At 39.1% G+C, this 10222-nt stretch overlaps 1 long non-coding RNA gene across 1 annotated transcript; it reads left to right on the top strand.

Moving 5' to 3' along the window:
- The first annotated feature begins 297 nt into the window (after positions 1-297).
- On the top strand, positions 298-4291 carry LOC145483072 (uncharacterized). Its single transcript, XR_014048870.1, has 2 exons — positions 298-802; positions 3364-4291. It is a non-coding gene; the product is annotated as an uncharacterized LOC145483072 (long non-coding RNA).
- Positions 4292-10222: the final 5931 nt, after the last annotated feature.

The raw sequence follows: 10222 nt of genomic DNA, 5'->3' as shown, positions 1-10222 counted from the left end.
TAATGTGTTCATCCCAAGTGGTTTCCCTTTGAGTCTCTTTACAATCACATTCTTATTGAGATCTTTTGCTACCAAAAGTAACGATGTAATGGGTCCATTATCAATTTCATGTAATTGAAAGATTTAGATCATAACTTTACCTTGTAGAAGCCGGAAAACGTTACGAGCTACGCCCCACGACAGATTTCAAGATTACTTTTGGAGAAATTACCTTTACACTTTAAATAATTTAGTATTTAGTGCCACAAAATATGAAACAATCCTGGTGAAATCCGTTTCAAAGGTAACAAAAATATACTGAATTTGAACTGCTTAAGATTTTTTTTTCAGGTCTAATAAGAGCTTTTGTTTTGTCTTGAGCTGTTCAGGCGGAGTGGAGCACTTATGAAAATTTCATCTTAACGACCAGCAAATCAAACGCCGTGACGAAAGATCACGATTGCATGCAAAATAGAAACAACCACGAACGAGCGGAAAAAAACGTTTGCTATCAGCTGTATCTTGAAGCCGAGGAAGAACTTACGGGACAACTGCTGTTCACTGCATTTGGCCGAAGAGAAACACTGTAAAACTTGCTGAGCTTGATTTTGATTTTTAGTATTCATATCGCCGAAGGTGAAGAACAAATCTGTGTCGGTCGATTGGGGGATAGAATTAATATTATTAGAAATCATTTTCCATGTTGGCCTGAGTTTTAATCGAGAGGAAAGATGGGCCAAACGGAGAGTCGTCGTTGCAGAATCTGTGCCACAAAATTAAACCCGAAGAAGAAGCAGGACATGGAACAGTCGCTATGTTCCAAGTAAGTGTTTATTATAATTTTTGGTAAGAAATCGTCGGGTTTGAACGCAGCAAATTTCACGTTGTTTTGTTGAAAATTTGGTGTATCGATATAATCACAGTCGTCTAAAACCTAAACCAACTAAGCTTACTGCTGCTTTCCTTTACAGAGAAAATGTCTATTTATTTTGCGTGTCAATCAGGTGAATCAGGAAAACGCTTTCGCAAGTATTTGACACAGTTGTTTTGAAATCGGGAACTGATCGAAGCGTGTCACGGAATATAAATTAAGGTACACGTAGAAATCATCCAAAATCTTCCCATCGATTATTATCTCCAAGGGGCGACAACAGTGCAGATTTAAAACGAGTTCTGTATTGCTTTCCAAAAAATATCTGAATCGAAGAATTAAGTATTTTCCCTGTTGTGAATATTTAATTACTTTTTCACCGCAGCGGAAGAAAACATTGTTATTGTAAATCGTGGTTATGTAATCATTTCTTTACTATACAGTTTTGATGGAAAATGTCAGATGAACGTTTGCGCGGTGTTTATAAAGAAAAGAAGTTTAGATAAAGAAAAATTCGATTTCTCTGTTGTTTGGGCTGGGAAGAAAGCATTTTGAATCAATTTTAAGAATTTAAGAAAAAAAATTTAACCGGATGAAAACCTGATCGAGCTAAGTTTATTTGTAGTATGTTATGTCTTAAACTTTGTTCCAATATTTTTGCAAAACCTTTTCCCACAATAAAAAAAAAAAAAAAAACAAACTTTGAAGTGAAGTTTCATACACTTTGGTTTCTTTTTGCTGGGAAGAGGTTTTACATTAGTTTCTACTCTACGTATTCTCTGTTACAGTTCTGTTCTTTTTTTGTTCATTCTAATCATTGATGTTTACTTTTTATGCAACCAAATCGTCTTTGTGATTGACAGATTTTCACCTATGATCAATTGTCCATGAGAACAGCTGGTCTGAATTTTATTACAAACACTCATAAAAATGTGAGAGTTCACTACTGGAATTTCTTGTTCTCCCAGACGTACACTCATTCATGTATCCAAAACATTTAAGAATACGGGAATGTTTCGCATTTCTTCCATGTACAGTTTGTAGTTACGTTTCTTTTTTTGAGTGCAATGTACTTCGATCTTTATCGGTCAATGACAAAACAAGTGAATAGTGCGTTCTGATTGGCCGCTTAAACAGTCAATATCCCGTATGATTTTCCGTATTTGACAAACTACGGGCAAAATTTCCCTCCTCTCGTACTTCACCTGACGATCTTTGACGGGGATGGAACTTACCCAATGTTCTTTCTTTTGCCTTAAGTTCCAACCATTTATACTGCAAGGTAGTTTGCGTCAGTTCATTTACACTGGTTAGACAAACGTCCTCGAAAAACCGCGTTTCTTTAATAAGGTTAACATAGTAAATGGTTTGAACACTGACGTCTCGACAGGTTTAAGTGGCCGATCAGAGCACGCTATTCACTTGATTTTTCATTGACCGATACAGATCAAGTCAGAGCCTCTATTAACGAGGTGGTGCTTTACCGACAATTACTTTCGGGAATAGAAGGACGGGGGGAGCTGGGTAAGAGCGGGTTGAAAAAGGAAACTAAAGGTTTTACTCCTTGTGTGCGGTACTTGTGACATATCGTGTAAATTGCATGTGAATATCCCCGCTAGTTACAATCGCCTTAAGGGTCACGTGTATACCGAAATTCACGTCAGTCATGTCATGTGCTGAATGGGCCACCCTGCATAAATAAAGTTTTACCTACCTACCTACCATGTTTTAAGATAGGCTAGTAAGTAAACGTTTGAAGTTGTCCTTCCGTGGCATGTTGGGTGATTCAATCGGATCGCCCACTTAGCTACTCGAAAGTGTTACTTTAAAGTAAATTTATGAGGACTAGACAGCTAACGCAAGGTTTCTGTCAGTTGATAGTTGATGAGAGGTGAACTAGTACTTCGATGTCAATGCCGTCCCCAGAGCCGGCGCGTTTTCGGCCAGCGGTGAGCGAATGCTCAACTCTGGCGAGATCAAGAACCGGAACTAGAAAATCCTAGTTCCGGTTTGATTGTGAGCATAGGTTCAAGCATTCTCGTGCCCAGAGGCTGCGCTCGTTTTGGTCAGCACCAAAAATCGCGACCTCTGGAAAGGTCAAATTTTCTGAGCATGCGCAGAGTACTCGTTTTGTATTCTCAGCCAATCAGATTTGTCAGACTTTACTCTGAGCATGCGCAGAGTGACGGGAGGTCCGTGAATCGCGGACTTCCGGTGTTGGACCCTCCCAGAGGTCGCGATTCTTGGTGCTGACCAAGAGGAGCGCGGCCCCTGGGGACGAAAATGAGGTTCAAGTTCAACAACGGTTTCTGAACATGCGCAGAGAGAAAGTAACCGCTGTGACTAATACTGGCTCGCCTTTCAATTACTCCCAGAGGTGTTAACCAAAAGGATCGTGGCCTCTGCGAACGATATTGCTCTGATACAAAATCATCCACAGAAATCGCATGTGTAGGCCATTAGATTGCGAGTTTGACAACTGCTGGTCTTACAATTATTTTTCTTTTCCACAGGTGTAGAAAGAAGGGTTCAAAAGCAGTGTGGGAAAATAGATCAGTCATTAAGTCGATTGTTTTCGGAGGAGGAAAGAAAGAGAAAAAGAAGAAGAAAAAGAGGGGCAAAAAGAACAAGAATAAGAACAAGAGTGGATAACCTAGCGCAATTTTGTGTATTTATCAACTTGCGTGGAGGTCTTCTGTTTAAACAAACTTATTAGCTGAATCACAAAGTGGTAAAACTTAAGGTGAAAACAGGAAAAAAACCATTAGCCGTTCTTGATCATCGACATGGTCATCGTTATCATGGTGATTGAAAATGCATTTTTACCTGAATTTTTATCGTGTTGGCTCATTTCAATGCTTATCATCCTGCAATAGCATTTCCTTCGACTAAGGCCCCGTGCACACTACGCCGGAAAAACATTGAAAACGGAAGTTTCAGTCAGAAAACGAATCAATTTTTTTTTCCGACCACACTACGCCGGAGGAATTAAAAAAAAACCAACAATAACCGGCCATTTTGGATTTGTGTTTGAGAAAAAAAACTCGGGCAGAGAAATCGCATTATTATCGTAAGGTCATAGTTTTTAAAAAGCTTCGTTCCGTCCACACGAAAACGAAAACCCGGGGTTTTCAGATTCCTCCGGTTTGAAGAGCGTTTTCGAAAAGCTCTGTTTTCGTGACGGATTAGTGTGGATGGTACGCCTAACCGTAGAAATAAAGCTGCGTTTGCAAATTCCTACGGCGAAGTGTGAACCGATCCTAAATTGACTAAAGTGATACACAAAAAAATTAAGAGAACAGCGCTGTAATTGTTGGAAATTCGCATGTAAGTTGCTTTTACTCGTTGAGTTAAGAAGATAAACAGACTTTTTTTCTAACGATTAGAGAGTGATTTAACATTAAAACACTTTAAAACAAGAACTCTTATTTCCTTCCGCCACTTCTCTCAATGTATCTATCCATTTTGCAAAACGTTTAGGTGATGATTATTCAGTTTTATTATATAGACACGAGTGTTTTACTGGAAAATACACCACTCGTAAAATTCATACGAAACCACATCCGGAACTCCAGTGGCGTATTTTCCACTGATATCCTCACTAGTGAAGATATCAATGATTTCACTGATATCAACTTTGTCTGTTAATTAAATTGTTCTTAAATTCATTGGTGTATCATCGAAGCATCTTCAGGTCTTCCTCGAATGTCTTCGGCAATCGTCGGATATTTTCGTAAAATGTTCGGCAATGTTCGTGTGACCTTCGGACAAGTTTTGGAGAATCTTCAGAGATCTTCGGAAAGTGGTCGGAACTCTTCGGAAAATCTTTAAAAACGCCGCCATCAGTATGGCTACATAATAAAAAGAACATAACACGTTAACTCGAAGATATGAATTTTACGTTCTCTTGGCAAGAAGATATTGTTCTTGCCACTCGAACATAAAATTCATTTCTTCTCGCCACCGTGTTTTATCCTCTGTATACGTTTAGTGGGCCTCAGTTTATTGAAAGGCGGAACGTTCCATCGGCTGATTACGCAAACACTGTCCTAATTAGACCTTGGTTTTTGCCTGTCCCGGTTTTATATACCTCTTACTAACCTCGTCTTCTCGGTCCGTACTGTAATTTACGGACCGAGATCTTTTCCCTTCGATTTATGGCCCAAGCACGAAGGGGAAAAAACGACGATTCGTAACTTACCGTACGGACCGAGAAGACAAGGATTTTAGCGTTTTTTCTTTGATGAATGAATAGTACCCCTCTTTTCAATTGATGCTGTAAAAAATTTACAAACAAATACTCAATGATTGGTCGACATATTTTAGTCTTTTTCGTGTTGCGAAACGCAACCATAGCAACAGCATAAACAATTAAAAACACCCTTAATTGTAGTTTCAGACTTTCAGTCCTCTCATCTTAAAAACATGTCTGGTGACCCCCATGTTTGAATTGTAATTAGCATATCAAGATGTAATTTATTTTTACAGACTTAAGGATTTAGCAGGCAAAGGCGGTCGCTACTTTCGGGTAGCCGTTTAGTACCTTCGGATGGCTAAAAAACGTTTGAACGTTAATTCACAGTCGTTTCAGATAAAGCAGACATGTATTCCCTGAAAAAAATGTCTATTTATGTATGTTTCTAACTACCCACATATAAAAGGCAGACCGTATAAACAAAAACAGCCCGAAATGTTGCCGGCACAATAGGAAGAAAGTAAAGGTCGCTTTATATTGCCATGTAATTAATTTCCCTGTATGATCCTTTATCATTTGACTCTTCTGCCAGAAAAATGCAGCGTATAAATCAAAGTTTCAAGAAAGATTCAATAAAGGTCGAAATAAAATCACAAATGGCTCGTTGTTCAGTCCTGCAGTCAGGCAATTTCGTCCGTACTTCGCTTTAGGTCAGAGAGTAAACTTCGTCAAAGGGCCGCTACTTTCGGGGAAACATCAACGTTGTAGGGGACCTTACTTGTTTCCAGATATAAAAGAATTAAGTATGCTATATAATTGGTTTATTAAAAAGGACGTCCTATTCGTTGATCTGATTCTTGATCTTGCTCATTTCTAGCCGATTTGAGGGCTGGAGGGTGGGACTGGGTGGGGTAAGGAAAGTGGCGACAGAAGAAGGAGTGGGTAAAAGAAGATTGTTATACCTCCCAACTCAAATACGTTTTCCGATTGGAGGAGAACGTATCACGTGCAGTTTTTCTCAAGCTTCGCTCTCGGAAAAATGTCCGCCTCTCGGAACAGATAATCTCCGAGGACAAATATCCTAGCATATTTTCGCGCCAAAAGGAGGCTATCGTTTATACATACACTCTGTAATCAGTTGTGTTAGGCTTACCATATACAGATGTGAATAAATACTGTATATTAAAGGACCAAACCAAATTTTTTTTTTTATTTTCCTGGTAATCAACAACTATATCTGTTTCATAAAAATTAAGAACCTAATTAAAACCTACTTAGCCTAAATTGCCTGTAAGAACCCCAAAATACAAAGACCTATTTTGCCAGACTTTAAAAATATAGGCTCTTTCACCAGGTTTTTACTGTACTTAGCTGATCATTAAGACGGTGTTACATGGGACAACTTTCAAAGACGATTCGAAAAATTGAACTTCGTGTAAAGGTGGTGTTATACGAGAAGATTTCTAACACAGCATTTCAAATTCGGGCGACAGTGTTGCAGGTTTTTGAATCTCTTTCAAAAACCTGCAACATGCGGCAACGAAACGTTTCCTAAAAAGTTGCCCTGTGCGCCATGTTACACGATATCGGTTGAGCTGAGTTAAAAATCGGCTTGTAGAACAACACCTTTAGTTAGCTGGGGATTTTTTAGAAAATCAAAACTGTTTACAAACGTGTTTACGTTAGCTCTTTTTTTTTTAAATAGAGTCAGGGACTATTGAAGGTTCGGGTTTCCGTTATTGATGTTTTTTTAACAATTACTTTTTTTGTGGGGGGTGGGGGCAGCTTCTGATACAAGGTCAACCAGAGAACCAATTAGCGATACAACTGTGACAGAGATTCTTGTAACGGAGGGATTCTCTTTCAATTGTGGCGCTCTGTCACTCGAGAGCGTATTGTTGCGTGACAACGAGAGCCAAGACTGGATCAAACGTTGTTTGTAGTTGATGATTAAAGTAACACTTCAAAAAATACCCTGCTGTTTACTCTTTGTTTTGTTCAAACCCTTCCACGCAGGCGCAGGGGTAAACTGCTCCACACCCTCCAGGCTAGTCTTACGGTGTTTGCTACGCAACACCGTTCGATTTAGATGAAGACCTTTAATTATACTCAGGTAATTTAATGACAAGATAAAACATGAGACCTCCTGGGAACAGAGAGCTTTTTGAGCGTTTGAATGCATAGGGAACGCAAAGGGGATCGAGAGTAACTGTATGAGGGGGACACAAGGGTCAGCGAATGTACGGCTACGGTACTGGGATCGGAAGAAACCCAATCGGGAACCCCTGGGAAACCCGGAGCATCAGACAAGAAGAGACATTGGGAAGGCACGGGAAATGTAAGAGCGAACTCACGGGGCAGGGCTTAACGAACGGGGAAACACGTGGGGAGGGGTACCCACGGTAAATGCACAGGGAACGTGGGAGAGACCCCACCAGTAAACCTGTTGGGGTTGTGTATGGAGAAACGAAGGAACAACGTACAACGAAACGCACGGGAAATAGAAGGGACGCAAAGTGAAAGCATGCGAGGCATGCATAAGGGAACAGATGACGAAATGCAAGAGGACACCTACAGTGTAACAAATAGGCAAAGACATGGGGACGCACAGTAAAAGTGTGGGCGACATAGCAAGGACCTCGCCGCCTCGTCGAAGAAGAAAGTACAAGGAAAGCCATAGCCGAACACAGGAAAGCCCTCGACAAATACACGTGAAGCACATAACGCGAGGAGATTTTGCGTGTGGCAGAAAGCGCAGGGATTACGAGGAGCAACGGAGAGAGAAAAATAAGAGAAAATTACATAGGAGTGCACGGTAAAAAGCCGGCGGGGTTGCAAATGCAAGGGGAGAGTAGGTGGGAATCCTCAAGGGAACCCATGATTTCCAACGGAAATACCTCGATTTTTGAAGGCATGACTGATCATCGCAGTTATGTACATAACTTAAGCAGCTGTGAAATTAAAGGAAAAAAAATTCAAGCCTGAATTTTTTTCAGGCTTTCATTTTACAGCTGCTTAAGTTGTGTTTATAACTGCGATGATCAACCCAGTACAAATACCTTATCTGTCATACATTACTTGTTTACCTCGATTTTGTGTCTGAATGCCCTTAATTAAATGCCAATAAGTAAAAGTAGTAAAGTCATACAAATATCAAACTTTAAAACCGGTTAATTAAAGTTGTCCTTTTCTTGTTTAATTATATCGAGCTTGTACCTAATTAAAAGCTTTGATTCGTAGGCCATTGGATCTTTAATCGACCGATAAGATTATAAGAAAAGGCCGCGTGAATCAGTCTTTGCAAATGTATTAATTTTACGTATTATTGTCGTAATAACGCCTAAAAATGCAAAGATCTGGAGTGAACTTGATATTTTTGAAGTGATAAAATAGTTTTACATAAGAATTAATATTAGTCGTGAAAATATGCGGCAACGTTTTTGTCATCGATTGGTTCTAGTTTGTAATCAATATTCATAACTACTTGTGGAATTTGCGTGAAACAAAACACATGGTCATAGTGTGAAGACGTGAATTTATGTGCTCGTTGTGATGTCGGACCTGGCTAGGTTCTTGCTACGAAGAAAATAAAGCAGGACGAGATAGAAGTATTGAAATATTAATGGTGAGTGCACGTTTTAATCTTTTTGCTCTTTACCAAACGGAACAATTTTTACCTTCCTTAAGTTAAGTTCCACCCTTCGCTCGCAATTTTCTTTGCCGAGCTGAACACGGCGTCGTTCATTAACCAGATAGTCGTACTTTCGCGATCACTGAGATGAAAAGTTTCAGTGAAGGGTTAAGAAATAAGTTTTACGCAAGTTTGTAAGATACTTACGCTACAGTTGTTTGATATTTCCTGTTCTTCTCGTTGCGTGTTGGTCTCGGTAAGTTGAAAACCGTTACCACATGCAGCCGGTTTATACGAGCTTTGGTCGCTGCTTGCCCTGGCAGTAATAGTGTATGTCGTTAATACATTTGTCCCGTTATGAAGCTTATTTGTTTTCTTACTGTCTTATTTTCAGTCCTGGAAAGGAAATGTCCCAACGGCGAAGGTGGCAAACGAATGAAGAGATTGAAATTCACGAGGAATTCAAATGGTTATTCAACATTGGAGATGGCAACGAGATAAGAATTTTAATTTCACAACTTTCGATCACAATGGTGGCAATATACATTTGAAGCTTACGTTGTAAGACCTTGTAAGGATTAGTTGTCGAGATTTTTTCCTAGTGGAAAAAGTGGAGGTATTTATTTGTTTCGAACGATTGATACAATAATTAATCTGAGATCTCGATCCTGGTAGCCACCATTTTGGTCGACATGATTTCAGGGAATATTTTAAGTGGATAAACAACGTTGAGTTTTTACGGTGGCACTATATTTGACATCACCATCTAAATTTTTGTGATCAAAACGCGTACGTTTTATCGCGGAATCGACGAAGCACTGAAACATTGCTGGGTTTTTTAGGCAAAAGGAAATGGCCTGTACGACAACGAAAAAATAAATTTGGCAACAACGAAATTCACTCTCAACAAATAAATTTGTTTGCCAGAAATAAAATTATCGCGCAAAATTTTTACTCTCTTGAGATCAAATAAAACTGACCTCAAAGTTATATTCAGTGTTTTTTTTTTTTATGTACAAGGATATTAATAGGACTATATACAGAAAAAATATATTTATATATTTTGGGGAACAAAGGAAATTATTCTGTAACAAATGCAAATTGTCTTGCTACTATTAAAATTACCTCCAAACATAAAATATTCATCGTGTTGAGCCTCAGACTCGTAATGTAATAAGGCAGAAAAATGCCCCGACAATGAAAATCATTATTGAAAGAGTACGGACTTTCATCTGAATTAATCACATTAACAAACAATTGTATTATGAAATTATTTGTACACATGTTCAAAAACCTGAAACACACTTGAAAGCAAATATCGACTCTGGCCAAAAACGTTGATTGCAAATTACAACAAAGATTTGTAAACAAATACGAAGATTCCGAACGGCTGCCGACGGCCATCCGAGGTATTCAGAAAATCGCCAACGATAGAATTTCGGAGATCAATCGAAGATTTCCGAAGACTTCCGAATATTTCCCAAAGGTAACGAAAGTTTTTGGAACACTTAAGGGATTCGGTAGGCTAAAGGGAAATTTCTAAGAA

The sequence above is a fragment of the Orbicella franksi genome, chromosome 3 (assembly GCF_964199315.1).
Source record: "Orbicella franksi chromosome 3, jaOrbFran1.1, whole genome shotgun sequence".
Lineage (NCBI taxonomy): Eukaryota > Metazoa > Cnidaria > Anthozoa > Scleractinia > Merulinidae > Orbicella > Orbicella franksi.
This window is presented reverse-complemented; position numbering and strand designations above follow the sequence as displayed.